Source organism: Leucopleurus acutus (assembly GCF_964270905.1).
Source record: "Leucopleurus acutus genome assembly, chromosome: 1".
Taxonomy (NCBI): Eukaryota; Metazoa; Chordata; class Mammalia; order Artiodactyla; family Delphinidae; genus Leucopleurus; species Leucopleurus acutus.
This window is the reverse complement of record NC_139142.1, coordinates 21328524-21340618: the sequence shown is the minus strand read 5'-3', so window position 1 is coordinate 21340618 and position 12095 is coordinate 21328524. Positions and strand designations below refer to the sequence as shown.

The window sequence follows — 12095 nt, the reverse complement described above, 5'->3', positions numbered from 1 at the left end:
AAGGAAACAGAGTGTCAGAGGGTAAGTAGCTTGCCCAAGGGCACAAAGCTAGGATGAGGTCAACTGGTATCTGATCAGAGTCTACTGACTCTGAAGTCCAAGCATTAACAGAACTCAGATGATAAACTAGCCAAAGAAAACACCAGCATTAAGTAGGTCCACCCTTCATTTCACACTTGCAAATCGAAGGAAAGAACAAACTAGAAAACTGGAAACAGCCTGACTCTTCCACTGGAGCTGGAATACCCCCTGGTTCAGCCCTCGGACTCTTCTTTGTCTGCTTCCATTCCTTCACGATGGCTTTGGATGCCATCTCTAGCTAGATGGACTAAACCACCACATAGAGGTTTCCAGCCCTGACTTCTCCCCTGACACCACTGATGCCCACAGAGCACCTTTACTTCAATGTCCAACAGGCCTCTCAAACTTAACATATCCAAAATCGAACTACTCTCTGTCTCCCAAAACCACTCCAGCAGAAGCCTTCCCCACCCAGGATGATGGCAGCTCTATCTTTCCAATAGCTCTGGGGAAAAAAAAAAATCAAGTCATCCTGAACTTCCCTCTTCCTCTTAACTGTTTCTCTCATGTTCATTTCACAAAAAGGCAGTTTACAAACATATGTCTCATATGATTCTTAAAATGGCAAACTCCACTAGTACAATTAATAATTATTTCATTTGCATGTAACTCATCATGAGTACCTTTACTAAAGCAGTCAGGTGAGCTTTATCCATCGTAGACAATGGAGCTTTATCCACTGTCTACCTACAAACAATGATGTTCACCTACTACTTCGTTTTTTATGTGTTATTTGATAAACACGTATGTAACACCTCCTATCTGCCAGCCGTTGATCTCAAAGTGCTTTACAACTCACTTAACTAACTCATGCACTCCTCAAAAGAACCCTATAAAGTAGGTACTATTATTATCCCATTTATTTAGATAAAGAAACTGAGGCACACAGAAGTTAAATAATGTCCAAGACCACACAATTCAAACCTGGACAGTTTGGCTCCAGAGTCCGCATAAATGAACCTACCGTGTTATCTGGCTTTCTTATGGCCAGGACCTACCTCTGCCAAGTGCCCAGCCAGGACTGGCTGTACGTTCTCTGTCCTCTTCACAGGAGAGAAGCAACCAAATGACAGGGATCAGAGCCCCTAGTCCCATGAGCACAGTGCTGTGCGTGATGGATGGTGCAGCTAGAGGAGCTGCTGCAGACACGCCCGCCCACCTATGCCAATCAGGCTGATGTGAGTGACAGAGACACGCAGAATTTACGCTAACAGATCCCCACTCCCCAACTCACCCCCTTTCTGGATGATACTTTATAACAAAAAATTTAAGGAGGACGAGATAGGGAAAAGAAGAGAAGGAAGTGTGCTTCAACAGCCCTGCTGATAGTGTGAACTGAGGGAGCAAAAACAAGGGCCGTTTCCTCCCACAGGGATCTCCGTGGGTGTGGTCAGAGTGCACAGACAGCCCCTGTTAACTCTTCCCAGCACTTTTCCTTTTGTTTCCAGATACAGTACAATAGTGACTAAGGGCACAGTTTCTAGAGCTAAGTGATTAAAAGAGGGTTCAAAGTCCAGGTCCACTACAACCTTTGACAAACTATTCAACTCCAGCCTCTGCTTGTCTCGTCTGTGAACTGAGATCCCACTCTTCCCAACCGTACAGAGCTGAGACAGAAATTAAGTGAGATAATACGGAGTGAACTGCTAGCAAAGGACCTGGAATTAGTAAAACTCAATGAATAATAGCTATTGATAGTGATTTTGATAATTTTGATTAAAAAAGTTTTTCACACCTTTCAACTGCTCAGAGTCTGAAGTGGAGGGAGATGGAGGGACAAGGAGTAATGTCAAAAAAAATACTTTATGTTTGGGACTTCCCTGTTGGCGCAGTGGTTAAGAATCCACCTGCCAATGCAGGAGACACAGGTTCAAGCCCTGGTCTGGGAAGATCCCACATGCCACGGAGCAACTAAGCCCGTGCACCACAACTACTGAGCCTGAGCTCTAGAGCTCGTGAGCCACAATTACAGAACCTGCGTGCCACAACTACTGAAGCTCGCGCACCTAGAGCCCGTGCTCCACAACAAAAGAAGCCACCACAATGAGAAGCCTGTGCACCACAACGAAGAGTAGCCCCCACATGACACAACTCGAGAAAGCCCGTGCGCAGCAACGAAGACACAATGCAACCAAAAATAAATTAATTAACTTTTTTAAAAAATTCTTTATGTTTGGCAAAGATACAAGTCAAACTGTATTTCTGACAGCTCTGGGTTCACGAAACAGACAACATTTAAACAATGTATAACTGAATAAGCTATGGATCACCCCAGCCTTATCCACTTAACCACGGTATTATAATTTCCCTCTTTTAAAAACTTACGTCAGGAAAGACAGACAAACATATTCAGTTTCTAAAGCAAACAGAAATAAAATCTGTTTTCATTTAAAGCATCTCACTTTTTTTTTTTTTTAAAGCAATTAGCTAACTTCAAAAGGCAGCCAATGGAGTGATTCTATCCTGCTGGTAAGGGTCTGGTGTCTCACTTCAAAGTTCAGGCAGATTGAAAGCCACTGATAGTCCTGCTATACTGGTTGGCATTTGGCATGAAAAGTGCTGAGATTGCTGTTTCATTCAGATGGGAGTGTTTGCACAGACCCACAGCACTGAAATGGTACTTTCTTACAGTGAGAGCCAGGATTAAGCCTGAAAGAGAAGGGTGTAATTATCTCATCCCCAGATTAAAATTAACGAGGACCTCTTGGGGTTACAGTTGAGGGCCTCCATGGGCTACAATAATAGATGGAGAAAATCTTAACTAAATGTCAAGGACCCAAGTTCTTAGAGCCACCATCCCTATGGAGATCTGCAAAGCAAATGACGTTGGGAACCACCAAATGTCAGGGAGGTGGGATCCAGGGATGTGGACGTGCCAGGGTATTCTTGCATGACTTTAAACAAGTCACTTGACTTTCCCAAGTCATTTTGCAAGTGGAGAGAGACCAACCACCTGCCAGTTTGACAGAGTTTATGATAGGATTAGATTGTATTGATAAAGTGGTGCATCATCCTTAGCTCCAAAGTGCTTTCCTATTAATAAAATGAAATGTTAAGAAGGTCAAATGAGAGTCCAGTGTTACTCATCTTCTAATGAATCAATGAATGGCTTAATTTGTCAGGAGGTGTAAGCCGTCAGAATATTCGTTTTTGTTTTTGTTTTTCTTTTGCGGTACGCGGGCCTCTCACTGTTGTGGCACTGTTGTGGGCCTCTCACTACTGTGGCCTCTCCTGTTGCGGAGCACAGGCTCCGGACGTGCAGTCTCAGCGGCCATGGCTCACAGGCCCAGCCGCTCTGCAGCATGTGGGATCTTCCCAGACCGGGGCACGAACCCGTGTTCCCTGCATCGGCAGGTGGACTCTCAACCACTGCACCACCAGGGAAGCCCCCGTCAGAATATTTGGATTAGATGGTCCGAGGGCGGTCAAGAAAGGAAGACCTCAAGAAGCTCAGGCTTCCCTTCTCCTCTCTTACTTGACCCCTTCACTCCAGATACAGAAGTCGAATCACAGTCCTAAACAAGCCTGTGCTGACCATCAGAGCCACAGATCACTTAGGTCCATTCCCTAAACCTCAGTGCTCCACCCAAATGCTACTTATACCTCCGATCCAGTGCGACTGCTCCTCCATGAGCCTTCCCGTCCAGGACAACCTCAGAAAGAGCCCATCTCTGGATGCACAGCATGCATACCCCCTTTTATTATATGCCTACTCTTGGCCTCACTGTTATGTACCTATTATTAATTTTGCATAAATATTATGCCTTTTCTCTCTCAGATTAGAGGCCGTGTCAGAGGACTAAGTATTATACTTTTCTGAATTCCTCATAATGTCTTCCTCGGAGCCTTGCACCTAGAAGATGCTCAATGCCATTCACATGAAGCCACCTTCCAAAGATTTTACTGGGCCATTAGCAATCTGCCAAGTAGCTTCACACACCTCATTGTGACTAAATATTGTAAAGAACATTGACCATCTGTTACTTGTTGGTGAGGCCACCTCAGTGCACACAAGTCTGCATTGGTGTAGGGCCGGCTAAAGTGACAGAGGTGTACACAATGGACAAAAGATTCATGGGACTTAGAGTTTTCAATCCTGCCCTTCTTTTATCTGTCTATAGAATTTTGGTTGTTTCTATCTACGTTATTATATTTCAGAAAGACAACAATAGCACTGGAAATCTACCACCAGAAATTGCTAGACATTGAATATATATATGGTATACATTATAGCATTTATTCAAATAAACATAGAGTATACTAGTTATCTAGTTATTTAATATGTACGTTACTTAAACATCAAATTTCTGGATAAATGCTAAGCAACAGTGAATAGTAACACTTTCTAATGACTATGATCAGTGTTTTAAGTCCCTCCTGGCTAGTTTAAGTGTCCCTTTCCTCACTGGCTCTCACTCATGTCTAGGGTTTTGTTTGCTACAACTTTTGAAACTTTAGACCAAGTTTCCTGGAGACCTGAGATTGAGGGAACTGCAGGAGTTCACCGTACAGTTGACCAAGAGAAGGTAGCACTAAGGCCAACCGTGCAGGAAGAGGGGAAACAGCTGGTCTTCCAAAATTACCTGGACAGGGAAACAGACAGATCTGACCAACAGAGTTGGCCTCAGGCCTGCTGGACAGAGGTTATGGTTCCAAGCTTTCACATCCCCCCTCTGGAGGTACCCAGAATCCTGGGGAGTTCTCCTGTCTCCAAGAGCACACCGTTAAGGTGTCATTTGTCTGTCAAATCTCTATTAGGGGGCTTCTCTGGTGGCACAGTGGTTAAGAATCTGCCTGCCAATGCAAGGGACACGGGTTCGAGCCCTGGTGCAGGAAGATCCCACATGCCGCGGAGCAACCAAGTCCATGCACAACTACTGAGCCTGCACTCTAGAGCCCACAAGCCACAACTACTGAGCCCACGTGCTACAACTACTGAAGCCCGCGAGCCTAGAGCCCACGCTCCGCAACAGGAGAAGCCACCGCAATGAGAAGCCCGCGCACCTCAACGAAGAGTAGCCCCCGCTCACCGCAACTAGAGAAAGCCCGCAGGCAGCAATGAAGACCCAACGCAGCCAAAAAATAAATAAATAAAATAAATAAATTTATTTTAAAAAAATCTCTATTAGGAAAAGTATTTTTCAAATCTCACTCGCTTTGCATTATAGCTTAGGCCCACCATGACATTTCTTACTTTATACAAATTTAATAGGCATAGAATTTCCAGTATATTCAACACCCCAATGGACCATTTTACACTCATGCCACCTTGAAACAAATACTGTAACCTGCTAGCTAGCACTCAAAATGTTGACCCTGAAAGTATTTCATTCATTCACATGGTGTCTGTTGGGCAGGCATATCACTGATTATCTAGACCCCAGTAGAGTTCAAACTTTTGTCACATCCAAGATTGAGAAAAATACAGCAAAAAGAAAACAAACCCTCACGATGCTTTATTTCTTGTGTCACGTTGTACACGCCAACATATTTTCTCCTTAATGTCTGATCTTGGAAGGCTCTCTCATTACAGGAATGCTCTCTCATTACAGGAGCAGTGAGTCACAGCTAAGGGAACTGTCACAACTTGCGCCAACCATTAGTATAAGCCAAACCATGGATGACTTTGGGTTCTCAGGGGGTTATTTATCTAGGGGGGTTGATCAAAATTTGCATGATCATACGGTACAGATGTTTATTCGTGAACGTGACCTCAAGAGAAGAGAGCAGTTTCTTGGTCTGACTACTTTAAAATTCAGCCAAATGTCCACCCAGTGGGCCAACCCAGCTCCAAAAGATATCAGAACTGGGATGACAAGCAGTGAGATGGATCAGGGTGGGAAATACACTGGCCGACTTGAGTGCAAGGTCTGGAACCAGGCAATGTGCTCGCTGACAGGGAGTCAGGGCAGAATCACTAGGGAGGGGATAAAGCAGCACTTGTACACTTCTTACCTCTCAGAATCTGAGCTTTTTTCATTTCCTCACTGTGAGAATTACATCTGCAATTCAATATACACCTAGAGACTCAGTCACTCTTACAGACCCCACTGTTTGTGGCCAGAGCCAGCCTTCAGCAAAACTGCCACAGGGATTATGCTGGGACCTTCCAGATTTTTTTCCTCCTTCCATTCTATTCCGGCCTTTCCCTCAACTATGTCTTAATTTCTCCCTTTAATTCAGTGGTTTTCAAAGTGTGGTCTCTGGGCCAGCAGCAGCAATATCACCCGAGCACCCCTCAGAAATGCTTGTTCCCAGGCCTACTGGTTCAGAGACTCTGGGGTGGGGCCCAGAAATCTGTGTTTTTTCAAGCCCTTTAGGTGATTCTAATGCACCCTAAACTTTGAGAACAGCTGCTTTAGGTGACAATTATAAAATAAGGACTTTAAGATGAGAGAGACATCCATTTTAGGAGAAGACTTGTTAAGAAGACAAGCCACCCAAGTGCCAAATGAGCCACTTCTAGGAGTGGACTCAAGTCATGTGACAGACAGTGAGAGATTTGCGGCTGCTGCGTTAGTCCGAGCCCTCATCATCTCTTACCCGTAAGTCTCACCTATTTCATTCTTCCCACTTTGCTACGAGAGATGTGTGCTCAGCCTGAACATTTGATCATACCAAACCCCAACTTAAAATCCTTCAGCATAACACAACATTGTAAATCAACTATACTTCAATTAAACAATTAAAAAAAAAAAAGAAAAACCTTCAGCGGCTGTTCCCTGCCCATAGGATAAAGTCCCAAAACCCTGGCACACAACCCAGGGCCCTGCATCATCTGTCTCTAGGACACCTTCCTGGCCTTGTTTCCTTCTGCACTTTCCCTCCTAATCAGCTCTGCCTCACGGGTTTGCAGGAGGCTTACGAGTCCCCATACCACTGACATCAGTTTTAGCCATGTGACTTACCTTGGCCAACAGCATGAGAACTACTACTTCTAAGCAGACATTAAGTACTATAATAGTTCTGTTCTGTCATGTTCTCTTTTTCTCCCTTTCCCATAAACAAGATTAGCACTGTCCCAGAAACAGGCTGTTTCTTAAGCCTTAATAGACCCCCAAATAAAGACAGATGAGAAGTAGAACCGAGAGTGACCTACCCTGGACATGCAGCATATGTGAGAAATAAACTTTGGTGGTTGTAAGCCACTGAGATTTGGGGGATATTTGTTTATTTTGCCTAAGATGACTATTATAGCACTTCTGATATCCCATATCCTCTCTATCTGGACTTCTCCCCTCTGCCCTACCCTTCCTTCTAATCCCACCTCAACTCTGTTTGCACAAGAGAACGGCTCATTAGTCTACACTCAGCTCAAGTGTATCCCCTCAGTAAAGTCTTTTTTTTTTTTTTTCTTTCCCAGGTACAGCTGATCATTCTCACCTTGCGGACCTTCTCTGCATGCTACAGATCTATAACTACATGCCCGGAACGGTGCTAGGAGCTTTCTATTCATTAGCACCATCCTTAGAACTCGTCCAAAAAAAATGTTTTTTTGAGTCCTCATTTTACAACGTGAGAGACTTTGGCTCAGATAAACAAAGCAACTTGTCCAAGTTTCCCAGCCATCAGCCACAGAGACAGAGTTCTCACCAGGGGTGGGTCTGGCTCTGAACTCAGCAATCTTTCCCCTGCCCCATGCGTCTCTCTCCCTCCTCCAGCACGAAGCTTTCAAATCCTCCCACTCAGGTGAAGAGAGTAGGTCCCCTCATCAACACCTGAAAAGGCTGCTGAATTAATCTGACACTTGAAAGATTTGCATCTGGAAGTGGGCTTCTTACCCTCTGAGAAGATAATCACTATCTCTAAGTGGGTGTATTTATTCTAAGCCTCCTGGCAAATGCGCCGGAGACCCTAGGAGAACTGGGCCCCTTTGTCTGTGCCCTTTCCCCAGGTCCCAGGTTATGCGGGTAATGTGGTGGAAAAGACAGGTTCCCACTAACATCACCCTAGAGAATTTTTGGTAAGGTCCTTTTGGGTTTGTTAGAGGGTAGGAAGCAAGTAAGTAGCAGAGGGCTCAGAAATCCAGCAAGTCTGATACGCATTGATACTTTAGCTTTTAAAAAGACAAATTCATGGAGTGAAACGTTTATCTGACTTTTCAAATTAAACAAGGAAAGTGACACAGTGGCAAAGAACTGAACCAGACCACCCAGGTAGAAAACGGGGAAAAAAAAAATCGCCTAAGGTGGGAAGTGCAACTTTGGGTTTCTATGAGCTGCTGGCATTCTGTTGTGTGGTTGGGCTGTTTGTCTGTCCTTCTTTTCTTCTCTCTCTCTCCTTTTAAACTTTACTTGTTTAAGGGAGGAGTAGGAAGTATAAGAACCTTCACAGTTTCCCCCCAAATCAGCGATATTAGTGAAAGATTCAACAAAGTACCATGATATTCTTTTCACAGAACATTCATACCATTTTTTTCAAATGTTACAAAGTTTTCTGATACTAATTGGAATCCATTTATCTCTCTCACCATTCCAATGAAGGTTTTTGTTTTTTTTTAAATCCCAGGACCTTTAAATGATACCATCCTTAACATTATTAACAGTATTTTTCCCTTTCAAGTGTAAAAAGCTGTTCGGAGCTCCAAATAGTCACTGGGCCGGTTTGGACACGTCTGATTTACTCTTTGAAAGACCATCCACTCCGTGTAATAAATCCTAAGAGCCAGCGTTTATTGAGTACTTAGCGCTGTCCTGAGTGTTTTTCAGCATTGGCTCATTTACTCCTCAAAACAACTCTATCAGGCAGGTAAAAGCATTGTCGTGCTTTACAGATCAGAAGAGTGAGGCACACAGAGCACGAAGGACCTGCCTAAGAGAAAAAGAGACAGGCAGAAGCCACCAGCTGCACAAGAACACAGTTAATGATTCACTCACAGCCCTCGGGCAGCTCCTTTTAGTAGAGGCTGCAACACACGGACACACACACACACACCACATCAACTCTCTTCATCTCAGCGAGAGGCGGGTGTCCTGCAAATTGCTTGGCAACGCGAGGAGGAAACTCCATCCAAAGCCCGGGTCCGCCGGGTCCAGGCCGCCTCTGGGCGCTGTCCAGCGGGCAGCGCGCCTGAGAGGCCAGGCTGGGGTCCTGTCTCCGGACAGCCCGAAGGTGGGGCAGAATGCCAAACCGGGATTTCTGGCGCAGGGGGACGGGGGGGGTGTTGGGGGAGAAAAGCACCGTCCGCAAGTACACCTGTTGTCGCCTCCCTTACTCAAGCCAATGAAGACGTCGCGGGGACTCAGATCTCGGGGAAGACGCCCACTGGCAAACAGCGTCTGTGTATGAGTGTGGGTGTCGCAGGTGTCTTGTCCACCCCCGCCCGCCTTAGGCCGACTCACCTCACTCCCTCTCACCCCTGGACGCCGGCGGCTGGTGGAAACGCGTCTCCCGGGGTCTCCGGCCGAGGTAGGCGTCAGGGCGCTAGGGGCTCGGGCAGCGCCAGCGGCGCTAGGACCTAGCGGCCAAGTCGCCCCCAGCCCGCTCCACCTGCGGGGCCCCTCTCCCCGGGCACGCTCACCCTCCCCGTGCGGGGCGCGGGCTCGGTTACCTGTGACGCCGCCCGCAGTGTCCAGAGAGTCGGCTGGAAGGTCGCCTCGGCAAAGCGGGCTGGGCTGGCCCGGGGCTCCCAGTCCGCAGTGAGGCTCTCGCCGCCCTCCCTCCCAGTCAGCCCTGCCACCCGCTCCACAGTCCGAGCTCCCTCTGCGCCCGCCAGCTCCCGGCGCCGCTCCCGCCGCTCCTGATTGGCCGCAGCTCGCGCCCGAGCTGCGCCCTGATTGGGCAGCCGGGAGCCGGGGCGGTGGGGCGGGCCGGGCGCCGACTGGACCTGCTCCCGGCGACCCTCGGACAGCAGCCTCGCATCTCCGGTGCACCCAGATGCCCCAATCCAGACGCTGAAACCGGGATCCTTCCCCTCCGCGCGAGTGGAGTCCAGGCACGGGGCGGAGCAGAAAGCGTTGTTGCAAAGTAGCAGGGGGATGGCAGGGAGTGGAGATATCCTAGGAGTCTCTCCCACACCGCGTGTCAAGGCAGGACGGTAGAGATCATTGCTTCTCCGGTGTCGCTCCTACATTTGACTTCACGTTCATTTAATACTTTTACTATAAAAAGGGCGTAGGACGCAGGGCAGTAGCTTATAAACAGTGGATGCCAAATTGTGTTCGTGGACCCAAATCGTACTTGACAAGCAATCTTTTGTGGTGCAACCAGAGCTTGCAAAGAGTAAGCGACTTGTCCAAGGTCCTAATCACGTTAACAAGTTATGAAGGACGAGAAGGACGACTAGATCTTCCTTTACAAGGAATTTATACCTAGCTAGGGAGATGAGCCTGAATAATAATAATAGCAATAACAACAACAACATCAACCCTAACGTTTCCGTGACGCATATTATTTGCCAGTCACTTTTCCAAGTATTTTACATATATTAATTCAGAAATGCAGGAAACATCTGTCATAAGGATGTGCACATGTCCCGTGTGGACAAGTGACATCAGCTCTGAGTATGGAGAGATTTTCATCTGGAAGACACACTCAGTAACTCCACACTGCGATGGAGAGGCACAAGTTAGAATGGAGAGGGATTGTTGGGAATAAAATTATTTCCATCTTCATTTCTTCTTGCATTTCATAGTCTTTAGTCCTCCCAACACTTTCTCCCACCTGCAATGAACCTTTCTAAAGACTAAAAACAACTACTGTAAATCAGGGTGCTCCCAGAACTTTGTTCTACCGCTCAGAAAAGGACGCCCCTGCAAAACACCCAGATAGACAATGAGTAGAAATAAATAGCAATTTCTATTTCAGGAACTTTGACTTTGCTTGCAGTAATGTCTTCCTGACAGCAAGTATGTAACCATTTTCCTGCAGGTATTTCCCCCAGTTCTAGCTTCCTATGTTGACAGAACCCTTGAGTGAGAAATTTAGTTTGATAAAGAAGATAAAAGACCCTAGTGAAAACCAGCTTGACCCATTCTAAACAGCCTGATTTTTGCCCTCGCGTGAGCTGAAAGACATTTACTTTGAGGAGCCCAAGACTCCTGGAGGAAATTAGCTCCGTTTTCTCCAGTTTATATCAATGGCCAATCAATTCACTTTATATTGAAAAGATGTACTGGGCATAGGTGAAGCCTAAGCCTCACCTGGTAAAAACCTGAGGGCACAACAGACCGTACGAGGAAGTTTCTTTCACCAGCATCCCTCCCCAAGCATCAGTTCCTCACTTTCCATGGCTGTGGCTTTTGCCAAAGCAGAAATTCCATTTGGATTGGTCATACTGTCACTCCAAAGAAAGGCTACTTCAGGCAAAGAACTAGGCTGACCCAAGATGATTTCTTAAATGGATCAACCCTGGTATCATCACACTAAACTCAGCTGTCTGGAAGGATAAGTGGAAGAAGAATCTGGATTCCATCACATTCACTCTGGAATCTTCCTGTGGGCAGAAACCCTTTATGTATCCATCTATGCCCTGTGTCATCTAGCAGAATGCTTTGCTTAGTTCTAATTCCTGTGTGGCATTTCTTCCCTGGCGACTTCTACTTAGCACTAGAGACTCAACTAATGTAGCTCTTCCTCCATGAGGCCTTCGCTAACTCTCCCAGGCAAAGGTAGTCATCCCCCTACCTGTGTTATATCCTCACTACAGCATTCTAGTTCCCATGGCTGTCAGGCAATGGGAAGTAATAGGTATTCAATAAACATGAACTGATTGGCTAAAATCACTGACAGGTTAATAGGGTAGTATTAAGGAGACTGGGGCCACATCCCTATCCTGGTCAACAGGGCATCCTGCAGTTCCAAACTGAATGGATATTTAATGTGGGTCAAAGTGATCATCCAACCCAACAGTGAGTAGGGAGTTTCTGTATGTCAAGCACTATCAGGTAAAGAAAATAATAGTTCTCTCTTAAATATATGCAAAATGAAATGGTGCAGCTGATTTAGAAAACAATTTGACAGTTCCTCAAAGAATTAAACATAGAGTTACCATATGACCCAGTAATTTTGCTCCC

At 46.1% G+C, this 12095-nt stretch overlaps 1 protein-coding gene across 1 annotated transcript in view; it reads right to left on the bottom strand.

The window, feature by feature from the left end:
- STON2 (stonin 2) overlaps positions 1-9756 on the bottom strand; it is a 147870-nt gene extending 138114 nt beyond the window's left edge. The window contains exon 1 of the mRNA XM_082846227.1: positions 9632-9756. The gene's annotated coding sequence lies outside the window, so the exon portion shown is untranslated. The remainder of the gene's footprint in view (positions 1-9631) is intronic.
- Between the last annotated feature and the right edge of the window lie 2339 nt (positions 9757-12095).